We start from the raw sequence: 14291 nt of genomic DNA, 5'->3' as shown, positions 1-14291 counted from the left end.
TTGGTTTTTAATATAACTCACTAAGCAATTAGACTCCATAAAGAAAACTCAAGATTCATCTATTTAAACAGTCTTTTACCTCTCAAAAACAACATTATCATGAAAAAAAAGTTTATAAACGGAAAAAACAAAGCCATTGAAATTGTTTCAGAAGTCAATATTGAGTTTCTATTGTAAACCTATAATCAAAAAAGGCTTTGTGAAATTAAAAGAAGACCATTTAAAGATTTTTCTTAGCAAAAGATTCAGTTTGTTAGCAGTCTGTTATAATTATTGTATGAATGTTCAGAGACAAATTAGCTATAATAAACAGAAACTATATTTCTGTTACTTCCAAAAAAATATTAGACTCATTCATAACTGAATAAATACTTTTTACTCAAAATTACTTAGGTAAAAAACCCTATGTTAAATAATTAAGATAGAAACATGAAAGATAAATGGAGATATGATAGATATATACATGCAACCAAAGAAATATAAAGATGCAAGTTCACAAATTACATTAAATTCAACAAAAAAAGTCATTTTATTCATTTCTCTAACACTTACCCAGCATTTTTAACAGAAAATAACCTAATCAATAACAACTAATAAGTGACTTCATGGTTTGGAATTTAATGTACACGAATAGTTTTGATGGTGGAGTATGAAAATCTTACTTTAGAAAGTGACAGCTCACCAAGGAGAAAAAAAGAGAAAGAAAAGAGAAAGGGAAGACAACAGTAAGAAAATGATTTAGATTGAAGGTCATAGCAGCTGTGCAAATAAAGGACATGATGCAATCAACAGTTTACATCTATTTGATGGATCTTTGGAAAAGCTCTGTGTAAATAGTTTTGATATTCAAGCTCATGTAGAAAGTAATACAGTAAAAAAAAAATGCAAGCAGGAATCTATAAAGCATAAAGGATCTTGCAATCACTTTTCCTCAAGCAGATACAGGCCACTGATCAGCTGATATATATATATTAAAAAATAACTCTCAGGAGTAAAAATGACAAAGTACTGCAACCTTCAGTGGAAAATTTAGCAAAGGTAGTTAAGAGCAATATGCTCCGTTGGCTCATGGGTCCTTGGCAAATGACAACACGATGGCCCAGACCAGCCTCAGTGTTACTCAGAACTCCAAATGGAGACATTCCTCTCACCTTCAGATTTTTTAATAAAATAAAGTAACAAAAGTAAATGGCCTGCCAGATATTCACCCCAGGGAGATTGCCTCATGGAAATTGAAGGAGTAACTTAATTTTGAATTTATGGGAAAATTCCTCTTCCATTTTTCTTTGTCCCAAGTTGCTTTTTTTTTTAAATTGAGTTATAGTCATTTTAAAAGGTTGTGTCAAATTCTAGTGTAGAGCACAATTTTTCAGTTACACATGAACATACATATATTCATTGTCACATTTTTTTCACTATGAGCTACCACAAAATCTTGTATATATCTCCCTGTGCTAGACAGTATAGTCTTTTTTGTCTATTCTGCATATGCCTACATTGCTTTTTAGCTTTGTTGACCAATGCCAAAAGTGCCACATTGGGACTCTCCCAGTGCTTACTCGTCTTTGCATTAGAACAGGATGTGCTTTAACTTGCCCTTTATTTTTCTTTCTCACCAGAGTACAGCTAGAGTTAGCAATAAAAGTATTCTGAAACTAACAATTGCTCTGACAATTTTTGATCAGCTCAACAGAAAATTAATCAAATGAATCAATGAAAATATATTAAAGCATAGTTAGATATTGAAGCTGTAGCATTCTTGAAACAAGGCACTTTATTTTTCAGCTTTCATATTTAGGACCTGTGGGTGTGTTTTGTTAAGCACCTTTGAAAATGAAATCAAAACACTGCACTTGGATGGTCTCCAAGATTATACAAAGATATAATAGTGGAGGAGTCAGCCTTTTCAAAGTAGTTTGGGGTTAAAGAGTAGGGAACATGTGTGTGTTTGTGTTGTGAAGGGTTCACTGAAGCAAGAAGGAGAAAGGGGAAGCAAAGGAGGGAAGCTAAGAATGAAAAAAGAATAAAAGCAATTTGCTATTCCTCAAATTATAGAGCCATATTTATTGATAGTTTTAGGAGTAAGTTTAAAATCCATCCTCACGTGGAAGGAAGTCTGCACAAATGCTAGGTAAATCTCAGTTTCTACTCTCTTCTTGAGTGGCTCCCAATCTTTGAAGTACAAACAGAAATCACCTGAAAACTTATTCAGTGTGTGGACTACCAGACCTCAACCTGAGAGAATGTACATTTTGGAATGCATTTCAGTAGACTTTCCTTCAGAAGGTTCAGGATCAACATCTTGAAAAACACTGATTTAGAGTCTTACAATAAAAAAAAAAAAAACTAAGATAATTTTACCTAACAATTATGCATGGCTTTCTTTCCCTTGAGATCAACAAAAATCAAGTTAGTGTTTTTAAATGAATATTATAAGTGTTTTATAGTTAACTGAAAGAGAAGATTGAAACCTAATAAATATTTGTTAAGTACAATTGAAAGAATAAATTTGTAAACAGATTTCCCAACATGTGCACTCTGGATACTCAAAATTTCTAATCTGGAATAAGTACCCTACATAACACTGACTTAACCGTCTTCACAATTAGCTATTTAAAACCAATTCTTGTGTTACCTTAAACCAAAGTAAGCAAAAGAAATATATTAATAGGCAGTATATATAAAGTTTTCTCAATTGGAAGATACTAATCTAATGTCCTAGGTCTTGTTCACTGGTGGTGAAAGCAACAAAATGCTCAGTACTCACCAGTGAAATAAGACAAGCAAGCAAAAAATATTTCATTCACCTAAATTTTCCCTTTAAAGGCAGTGTTTCCTAAAGTTCAGTTATCTGTATAATATCTTCATAATTTCGGCCATATCCTTGTAAGACACATGCCATGGAAAAGATGTATCATGGAAAAGAAAGCAGGCATTGCTATAGACACTACCTATTTTATTTCACACTAATTCCAGTTATTTCCTGAAATCTCTGGTTTATTTTGTTAGCTCTATTTCCTTACCTCACATTTAAATAAAATATCTCAGCTATTAAAGTTAAAAAGTGTCTGTTCTTCTATCACCTAATATTAACTCATATTCTAACAGTGGTTTATTCATAGCATTTTAAGAAACCACACCCAGAGCCCAATCCCAGGAGCCCTCAGATACTCTCACACTGACCTATGAATGAAGGATTGCTCCAACCTTTCCATGTATAGGAAAGTCTTTAAATGTTTAAAATAATTTAACCTTAAAGAACCAAGCATCTCATCCCAATGACCTTTGACAAAGAAATATGGAATTGGTGACTTTAAATGTCTTTGTTCACCTCCTCTACACTTCCAAAATTAAAGCTAAATTGAAGCAGAAGGCCCCAGACCACCTCCAGGATCACTTTCTATGTTATATAGGGAAAAACCCTTAAATCTACATGATTAATTTTGCTAATATAACTCAGACTAAAATAAGGTAGATATTATTTCTAAATTACTGACATAAACATCTCTATCCATAGATTTGCCTAAGGAGAAGAAGCCTTAGTACTATGGATGACATTATTTTCTAATTTGTTTAAAAGTCTGCCTTGTATGTGGTTTGTTTTATTGTGTTACATTTTACCCAAGTTATTTCTACTTCATGTCTGATTTGGGGTTTAGAAGAAAACAGGTAATTGGCCTAAGTGCCATGAAGTATATAATAGGGATATGTATGTTATTATTATATATCACCAAGACACAGGAATAAGGGTAGAAGGGTTGCCCTCAACCTTCAAAATACTTCTGAAATACATCTTTACATTGAAAATAATACCTGTATCAGTAGGCATTTGAGGAGCAAAGCTTAATAGAGCAACATTTGTATTTCAAACTAATATGTATTTGGTCTCAAAATAATAAGTCAAGTCCACTGAGGAAATTGAATACTATTTGGATATTATTGGGACTTTGCACATGAAGTAATATGGATATTAAATTGGGAAATGTTCAACTGGTCCATGATCTATTTTAAACTTTTGCATTTTTTACTTCATTTAAAATGGTAATTTTTAATCTCTTAAGTGATAAAGCCTTTCCATTTGTCTTTTCAGAATTACCAACTGTTCTTCTCTATCCACAGTATACTGTGAAATGAAGGTATGCAAGTAATGTAGCTTTATAGTCTCACTAAAACTTACCACTTTAATGTGATTAAACCTTAGTATAAATAACTTTATCAAGTTAATAAGGTATTTCAGTTTTCTACCAAGATGAAATATACAAATAAACTATGTGACTAACTGTTTTACTTTCAGGTTTTGCTATGATTATACATAAAACTACCCCCACTGAGTGTATACTAAGGGATCCATGCATATTCTGAGAATAAGTGTTCAGGAAGCCCACAGTCTCCTTGGAGTGAAAAAAGGCACCAAATTATTAAGTCACAACAATATATAAATGTATGTGGTAATAATGGAAAGGGCACAGGATTGTGATAGTAGTGAGGAGAAAGACAATTGTCCAATTTGTGAGATGTCTTAAGAAAGTAATTTCAAATTTATAATATTAAATAGGTATCTCCTCTTATGACTATCATATGATGCTAATAGCAGCTATGAATTAATACAGGTGACCGACTGTATATAAAACACTAATCCTACAACAGGTCCTTAGTAAGTATTTTACACACAATATATTATTTCATGTTTCTAACAACCCTATGAAATAAATATTATGATTCCTTCCACTTACAGACAGTGAAGCTAAGGTTTAGAAAAGTTAGTTACCAGAGCCTCCTAGGTAGTTAATAATGGATTGAGAACTCAAGCTAGATTTGCCTACTTCCAACACCTGAAGTCTTGACCACTAAGCTGTAGATCACTTTGTGAGCAAGTCCTTTGGGGATTGTGGGGGAAGTATAAAGCTGCCTGCATCAAAGCTAACATCTCTTTAAAATTTTGAGTTTTATCATCTAAATTCCTATGAATGCTGTCTTTACTCAAAAACAATAGTAAATGTTTATTTTAATGCTCAAGCTTTGGAAACTCTCCAAAAAACACTGTAGTTACATTTTCACACTTTCCATGAAGATAGTGGCATTTATCCTCCAGCTTTATGTGCCTCTATGACATGTCTGTGGTTTGAGAATGTCAGCTAAATGATATATGGAAACTACAAAAACAGATACTATAAAAGAAAATAAAGTTTTCAATAAAGGTGAGGCATTCAAAACAGAGGAAAATAAAAAGTGGAAAATATTTGACATCATAAATGAACAAAGTACAGTAATGCCTTATCATCTGTGATTTTGGCAATTATGTTTTTGTTTTTCTATAGAATAAATATAACTGCATAACATTTTAAATTACATGCATATATTTCTGCACAGAATAGTTCCAAACCCTGTAAGCAAAATAGTCTACCAGAATTACTACTTCCCCACTTTTTTGGACCACTTAAATGAGTCTAGGGGATACTGTAGGTATAAGGCGTCATTTAAATCCCACACTCTCAATATGTGGATAGAAATGTAGAAATGCATGTTCTTCAGGATCTTCATAATTTGTGGATGTGCCAAGTAGTATGTTTGGCTGAGACTTACTAAAAATGCAAAAAAGAATTTAAGCATAAGAAATCAAATTTCAAGTCAGTAAGGGTTGGCTTGAAAACTGAAAAAGAATATCACTTTGCATAACATAAAACTTCTAGGAGAATCTGCCTCAGCAGATTGCACCACTTCAGCAATATTTCCTGAAGAACTAAAAGTGATTCCAGAGAAAAGTTACCTACCTGTGTGTGTGTGTGTGCGTGGTTAACTAGTGCTTTGGTTTCAGTGCGATGAATCAATTTAAGGCAGATTTCTAACTCAGATTGATTTAGTTTATTATGGACGTGAATTTTTACTACAATTTTTCTTTATAAGGTTTAACTTTTAAAAATACATTAAATGCAGTTTTTTTTTTTTGCATCATCTTGGTCTAGTCAACTATAGTGTTGCCAAATACTGTACTTTTCAGTAATACAATACCTATGGTTGGCAATGGATCACTGTGCAAAAAATAGATGTCAGGATAACATAGTCTGCTGAAGCTGTGGGACATGGATTTGGACCTAAGACTTTTTCAATGCAATTGATTACACAATTCAGGGCATTCTTTCTCCCTAGACTTGATTTCTCATCTCAGGCTCAAAGTGTTTGGAGTGTTCTCTGATATCTCCCTACTTCAGGTCCCATATTTAATAATCAAGTCCTGTAGTTCCACTGTCATGGATCTTTCAAATCAATTTCTTCCTTTCTATTCTCATTGCCACCACCATATTTCAGACTTGCGTTACCACAATCTGTTCTGTCACAATACAGGCTTCATGCTAATCAATTCTGGAAATGCCATCAGTTTAATGTTCATAAAATGCAATTCTGGACATGTCACTCACCTGCTCAAAAATTTTCAAGAGCTCCCCAATGCCTAGAGAATAAAGTCTATACTTCTTAGCTTAAAATTCAAAGTGTTCTATGTATTATAATTATTGGTGAATGTTTGTTTTCTTCCTAGATGGTGGGACAGAGCTTTTCCTTTATGCATACAAAGTAATTGGCACAGGAATTTATGCATAGAAGCATGTATTAATTCTTACAGATTCTATCATGATTCATATATCTACTTTTCTCAATTCCAACTAACATTCAATTATCATAGGGTTATGCTCTCTTACTTTTAATTTTCTCTGGATGAAAATATTGATTACTTCAGAAATTTTTTATTATAGTTTTTTTCAGAATTAAATATCAGAGATTAGTTTATCAAAAGTAGACTTCACTTTTTTTTTAATATTATTGATAAGAGTAAAGAAGAAAAGACATTCTATTACTTATCAGTGGAGCATAAAATCCTTGAGATCAGAGATTTACTCTAATCTTAAATCTCCTCAATCTACCTTTACATCCTTCTTCAGTTTCTCAGCAACCTTATATGAGTCCAACAAATGTGTTCACTAACTTCTGAATGTCCAGCCTTGGAGAAATCAGATAAGAGAAGAAAGTGTCAAATGATATTTTCAAAGGCCATATTTGTCAAAACTGATCACTTTATTTTGCTGTGAGTTAGATTATACTGCTGTTTATCAGTCTGCCTCTCCCTGCACAGAGAACGATCACAGGCGAATTTCCACATGGATAATTTGGAAGCGAGATCACTTATCAGATCTGTGTTCAGTTCAGAACTAAAAATACTATTGGGGCCCCATAAATGTTAAGTAGCACTAAGAATAATAATAACCAATGTCTTCTTAGTACCTGTGCTCCTGAGTACACATACTTGAAATTTTTTCCAATTACAATTCAAGAACATTTCAGTTGCCTTTATTCAAGACCACTATTCAGGCTCTTCTGGAAATGTTTTATTTAGGTTGCATATCTCTTCTCCACGATCTCTGATTTAGAATTCAGCTCTCTAATAATGAGTGGAAACTGGAGTCTGAAAGAGAAAAAAAAATTTCTTAAACGATGAATGCTACAGGCACACATTGTCTTAATCTGAAAAGAAATAAAAAAGAAACCCTAAAATATTTTCCTAAACTGCTAAAATGCTTGGGCTTTGAAAACAAAGAAAAAAGGCAAATTACAATACAATTTAACTACATTTTTAAAATATCCATGATCACATATTTGACATTACAGCATAATGACATGAGTAATATCAAAAACTGGTTTGAAAGGATTTGAGTGGTGTTCTCTAGGCAAACACAGGCCCTAAGGAGACATGTGTTGTGGGTATAAGTAAAAAGAAAAAAATACATTTTTCGTTTTGTGGTAGTGGTTGCTGTCGTTGCTGTTGCCACTGATAATAAAGAAAAAGGCCTGATCTCTCTAGGAAAGCTATGTTCAACCCTTTCCCTGAGCTATAGTTTACTCCCCTCTTCACACCTGAGGGCACTGGGGTGGCCAAGTAAGCACTGTAACGAGATCTGAAAAAGAAAAAGAAAAACTTTCAAAATAAAGCATCACTGTTTATCCCCAGCTCAGAGAATTGGGGAAATTCAATGTGAGACTTCCCTATTTTTAACCGTGGAGCAGGCTGTTTTCCTTTGACTCCTTTGTAAACCCATATCTACTTGACCACTCCTGGAAGAAACAGAAATAAAAACATCCAGTCCTGGAGCATCTCAGTACTTTAAGTTCAGAGTGCTTTTAGGGTCCAGCTGAGGCAACAGGGCACTCATAGCCAAATGACTGCTTACTAAGGAAGCACTGAAAGGACATGATGGACACAGAAGCAATGTGGACAAGCGTCTTCATGAGGAAATCTGCCAACTTGACAATGTCTTGTCCTGGAAATAAGGATCCATTTAGAACCACCTTATTTTTAAATGACCACCATGAAAAGAGCTGTTAAGTATTAAACAGGTGTGTGCTATCCGTGATTGTATTTGGATCTCCCAGCTTAGTGGTGTCATAGAATTTATGAATGAGACAGATAAAGTGGCATACTCCCTGCATGGATTAAGATTCTGTATGAAAGTCAAAATAAAGTGCTGCATACCTGCCACATTTGAGAAAACATAGTCATCATTCCTAAGATGCTTATCTAAACTTTCTGGACTTAAACTCTCAAATGGATCAGCTGAAGAAAATTTAGATATTTGTAAGTTGCAGAAAATCACAAAAGCTTCTGGGAGCATATATCAGTTCCAAATCTCTTACTCAGGCTAGCTTCAAAATTACATTTACTCTGACTCCTGAATGTGTGATCTGCTAAGATCACTGATATTTGTTAATTACTGCAAAATTTAAAACAGTGACTTAGAACAAATAAAAGCATAGTTTAAAAAATCTCCAGTTTCAATGTTCTACACTTGAATTAGTTAAATTTTAAAATAGATACATAAACTCTATTTGGCAGGTGAAATAAAAACTTGCAAAATATTTTGAAATTTTCCCTCAGAATTTTGCTATTTTATAAATATTATCTTTTCTTCCTTTTTCCTTCAATATAATTTAAGACTAATTGAGCTTTTTCTGAAAATATCTCAGTTCAGTAATTCAAAAAATTCTTCTCTATCCTCAATGTTTTGCTATGCATTATACAATGTAAAATAACTAAGACATTAGTCCATATCATCAAAAAATGTATTCTATGAGTGGAAATTACATGTTCAAAAAAACACAAATATAATATATGATGAATTAATTGCCATAAGTGAGATACAAAATAATTGACAGAATAAAAATATTTAATTAAACTTATGTTTTCAAAATTAAAGACAATATTAAGACACATCTCAGACAAATGGAAAAATTTCAACAGAGGTAAAAGATTAGGCCTTCTTGGAAAAAGAGAATATTTTAAGCAATATTAAAATAGGTATAATAAAATTATCTTTGTAGATCAGTTAGGGTCTCAGAGAGCCTGGAACAATGCGTACATAAAGAGAATGTAGTTCATTAAAATGCAAAGGACAAGACAACAAAGGAGGTAAGCTCCATGACATCACTCTTGGACATATTTTTTTTGGATCTGACTCCAAAGACAATGTAACAACAAAAGCAAAACTAAACATGGAACTACATCAAACTAAAAAGCTTCTGCACAGCAAAGGAAACCATCAACAAAATAAAAAGGCAACATATTGAATGGAAGAAGATACTTGCAAATCATGTCTGTTAAGGGGCTAATATACAAAATATGTAAAGAATTCATACAATTCATTATCAAAAAAAAACCAACTAAATTAAAATATGGACAGAGAGTTGGAATAGACATTTTCCAAAGAAGGCATACAGATGGCCAACAGGCACATGAAAAGATGCCCAACATCACTCATCATCAGGGAAATGCAAATCAAAACCACAATGAGATATTACCTCATACCTGTCAGAATGCTATTATCAAAAGGATAGGAAACAATACATGTTGGCAAGGTTGTGGAGAAGGGCAATCTTCATGCGCTGTTGGTAGTAACGTAAAATGGCACAGCCACTATGAAAAATAGTACGGAGGTTCCTCAAAAATTTAAAAATAACTACCATATGATCCAAGAATTCCTCTCCTGGGTATTTATTGGAAGAAAATGTAAACATTTATTTGAAAAGATATAGGCATCCTTATATTTATTGCAGCATTATTCACAATAGCCAAGATATGGAAGCAACCTAAGTGTCCATCAACAAATATATAAATGAATAAATATGATGTAATATTTATATATATCATACTATTGTGGAACATTATTGGAATATTATGGTCATAAAAAGCATGAAATCTCGCCACTTACAGTAACATGGATGGACCTAGAAGGTATTATGCTAAGTGAAATAAGTCAGATATAGAAAAATACTGTATGATTTCACTTTGATGTGGAATCTTAAAAAAAGAGAACAGAAGAACATAGCAAACAGAAATAGATTCCTAGACACAGAGAACAAACAGATGGTTACCAGAGGGCAGGGATGGAGAAGGCAGTGAAATAGATGAAGGAAATTAAGAGGTACAAACTTCCAGTAACAAATAAGTGAGTCACAGGGATAAAATATACATTCATGGTGATCATTTTGTAATATATAGAAATATCAAATCATTATGTTGTACACCTAGAGCTTAACATGATGTTGTAGATCAATTATAATTCAACTAAAAATATATGGGGGGGCACCTGCACATAAGCGGCTTGGCGGAATTGCTGCTCAGAGGGCCAGCACCTGGGGTGGGGGAGGGGGCCATGGGGCAGGGGGCGGCCGCAGCACCGGGAGCTGGCTAGAGACGATGAGTGGCGGTGGGAGGAGGGGCAACCATGGGCTCGGCCCAGCATGGGGATAGCCCCACAGGTGCCTGCGGCAGCTAACATCATCCAGACTTTTCCGGAGGAAGTCCTCCTTCATCAGCCACAGAAATGAAACAAGAAAAAAACCAATGAGAGTAAGGAGCTGAGTGCAGACACAGCCGCCTACTGCTGCTCCGCGTGCCACAGGAACGAGGATTTGGGGCTCGGCCAGCCCGTCTGGAGGCAGGCCAAATCCCGCAGCCTGTCGGCCTTGCCTGACCTGGCGAGCACCAGGGAGTTCAGGAGGACCTGCTCTCTGCATGAGCCCTGCCCGGTGACCACTTTTGGACCAAAGGCCTGTGTGCTGCAGAACCCCCAGACCATCATTCCTATCCAGGACCCTGGCAGCCAGTGGTTGAACAAGCCCCCAAAGTGTGTCCTGGTCATCAAGAAGATCCGGAACACCAGCCTGCTCCAGCCCTTGAAGGAGCTCTGCGTGCACCTGATGGAGGAGAACAACATGGTCGTGTATGTGGAGAAGGGCCTGGAGGACTCAGCCATAGTGAGTGATGGCCACTTCGGGCCAGTGAAGAGGAGGTTCTGCACCTTCAGGGAAGATTATGATGACATTTCTAATCGTATCGACTTCATCATCTGCCTGGGAGGAGATGGGACCCTGCTTTACACCTCCTCACTCTTCCAGGGCAGTGTGCCTCGGGTCATGGTGTTCCACCTAGGCTCCCTGGGCTTCCTGACCCCCTTCAGCATTAAGAACTTTCAGTCCCAAGTTCTTCAGGTGATACAGGGGAACACAGCTGTCCTTCTTTGGAGCTGGCTGAAGGTCAGGGTCGTGAAGGAGCAGAGGGGGAAGAAGGTGTCTGTCCCGAACGGGATCAGCAAGAACAGGGTGCTGGCCGCTGCCCTGGACACAGAGGTCAGGAAACAGTTCATGCAGTACCAGATCCTGAGCGAGGTCGTGATTGACAGTGGCCCCTCTTCCCAGCTGTCCAACGTGGACATCTGTCTGGATGGGCACCTAATCACCACAGTGCACAGTGACGCCTGTCCTTCAGGTGTGATCATCTCCACCCTGATGGGCAGCACGGCATGCATTGCCATGGCTGGTGCATCCCTGATCCACCCCAACGTGCCAGCCCTCATGATTACCCCCATCTGCCCTCACTTGCTGTCCTTCTGGCCCATTGTGGTCCCCGTGGGTGTCGAGCTTAAGATCATGCTGTCACCAGAAGCAAGGAACACCACGTGGGTGTCCTTTGATGGATGCAAGAGATGAGATCTGCCTGCCATGGAGACAGCATCAGCATTAGCACCTCTTGCTACCTGCTCCCCTCCATCTGCGTCTGGGACCCTATGAGCAACTGGTTTGAGAGGCTGGTGCAGTGTCTGCACTAGAACATGCAGAAGAAACAGGCCCACTTTATGGAGGACGAGGATGGGGAGGAGATTGGGGAGCAGGGGACAGGAAGCTAGGACTGTGCTCTGCGTCCCACTCTGGTCGGGCCAGCCTGAATGTGCACACTGTGAGCAGGCACCTGCCCAGTGCCGGAGCAGGCATCGCATCACCTCTGCCTGTGGCCAGAGGAAGGGCCTAGAATCTGCCTTCTGTCGACCAGATCAGCTTTTTTTCACTTTTTAAATCTGACTTCTTTTCTTCATTTCTAAGCAAGCAAGCGAGCAGCAGCTGGGGCTCTGAGGTCAACCTGTGCTCACCCACCATGCATTCTGTCAGAGCCCGGACCTAGGCAGGGATGGCTGAGCCGGGTGGGCTCTTTGTAATTCCTTGTCAGGAAACTTCCATAAATCAGTCTATTGAAATTCAGAGGGGATCAGAATGGATGGTCTGTCCTTTGCTAGTGAAAATAAATGTCTCTTAGCCACCCCCCCAAAAAAAAAGAAAAAGAAAAAATAGATACTGGAAGAAAATGTATCAAAATGCTAATGCTGTTTATCTCTGCAGGGTGGGGATTATGGATGATTATTAATTTTTACCTTAAGAATTTATGTATTTCTACTTGAGTACAAGGAACAAGTGTCATTTGTAAAATTAGAAAGAAAACAATAAATCTCATTACAAATGAAAAGAATAAGAGAAATGAATAATTGTTTATAATGAGGTCTGAAATCACATCCTTGTATGTTCAATAAAATCAAGTATTTATTTTTTAAGTTTAGTCTCCCCATTTCTGTTATATGTACTTTGGGGGGAATATAATAATATCAAGCATCTAAGTAATACAATTTAATCATTCCACAATGTATAGGTATATCAATCATGTTGTAAACCTTAAATATATTCAATTTTATTTGTCTATTATAACTGAATAAAGGTTGAAAAATAAATACTGCAAAAATTGAAAAGATAATATATAGTCACTTCTATGTTTATTACAGTGTTATTTACAATAGCCAAGATATGGAAACAACCGAAGTGTCAATCCATGGATCACTGTATAAAGAAGATGATACACACACACACACACACACACAAACACACATAGTAGAATATTACTCAGCCATAAAAAGAATGAAATCTTGCCATATGTGACCATATGGATGGACCTTGTGGGTATTATGCTAATATGTCAGACAGAGAAAAACAAATACCATATGATTTCACTTATATGTGGCATCCAAGAAAAACAGAACAAATGAAAAACAAAACACACAAATACAAAGAACAGAGTGGTGGTTGCCAGAGAGGAGAGGGGCTGAGGAGTGGATGAAATGGGTGAAAGGGATCAAGAGGTACAAACTTCTAGTTATAAAATAAATAAATCATGAGGATGCAATGCAGAACATGTGATTATAGTCAATAATATCATATTGCAAATTTGAAAGTTGCTAAGAAAGTAAATCTTTAAAGTCCTCTTCATAAAAAGAAATGTGTAACTTTGTATGGTGACAGATGGTAATCAGACTTATTGCGGTGATAATTTCACAACATATGCAAATGTCATGTCAAATAATTACGTTGTATACATGATACTAATATATATTAATTATACTTCAATTTAAAAAATGCAAATGACAATGGGAATAGGAGCATAGAGCCTTTAGCCTTTAGCCATGAGGATGAGTATAAAATATATTCTGTAAGCTGTGGATAATTATTAACATTAATTTTTTACTAATTCACTTTATCATTTTATTTGACAAGTAATACACTATAATACATTAGAAAATATAATAAATATTACATGATATATCACCATGGTTAACAATTTAGTGCATGTCATTTAAAAAGAAATATTTACAAAATGAGAGTATACTAAGCATCATGTTACCTGCATTTAAATTATATATGTATATCTGTTTAAAACATAATGAAAGTCCTTATGTAATACACTTCATACCTTTAAATAACTGCATAAAACATTATGAAATGTACTCTAATTTATTTGTGACAATTTCTATGTTGTTGCCTACTTATATTGCTTTTTATTATTATTATAAAGAGATAGAAAAAACAAATATTTATTAAGTACCTACCAGGATAAATAAGAAGTGATATATTTATACAATGGAATATTA

The 14291-nt window shown here is 35.7% G+C and overlaps 1 pseudogene; it reads left to right on the top strand.

The window, feature by feature from the left end:
• The first annotated feature begins 4130 nt into the window (after nucleotides 1-4130).
• On the top strand, nucleotides 4131-12230 carry LOC102544376 (NAD kinase pseudogene; annotated as a pseudogene).
• Nucleotides 12231-14291: the final 2061 nt, after the last annotated feature.

This window comes from Vicugna pacos, chromosome 14, assembly GCF_048564905.1.
Source record: "Vicugna pacos chromosome 14, VicPac4, whole genome shotgun sequence".
NCBI lineage: Eukaryota > Metazoa > Chordata > Mammalia > Artiodactyla > Camelidae > Vicugna > Vicugna pacos.
Note: the sequence above shows the minus strand (reverse complement) of the source record. Positions and strands in the feature narration are given on the sequence as shown.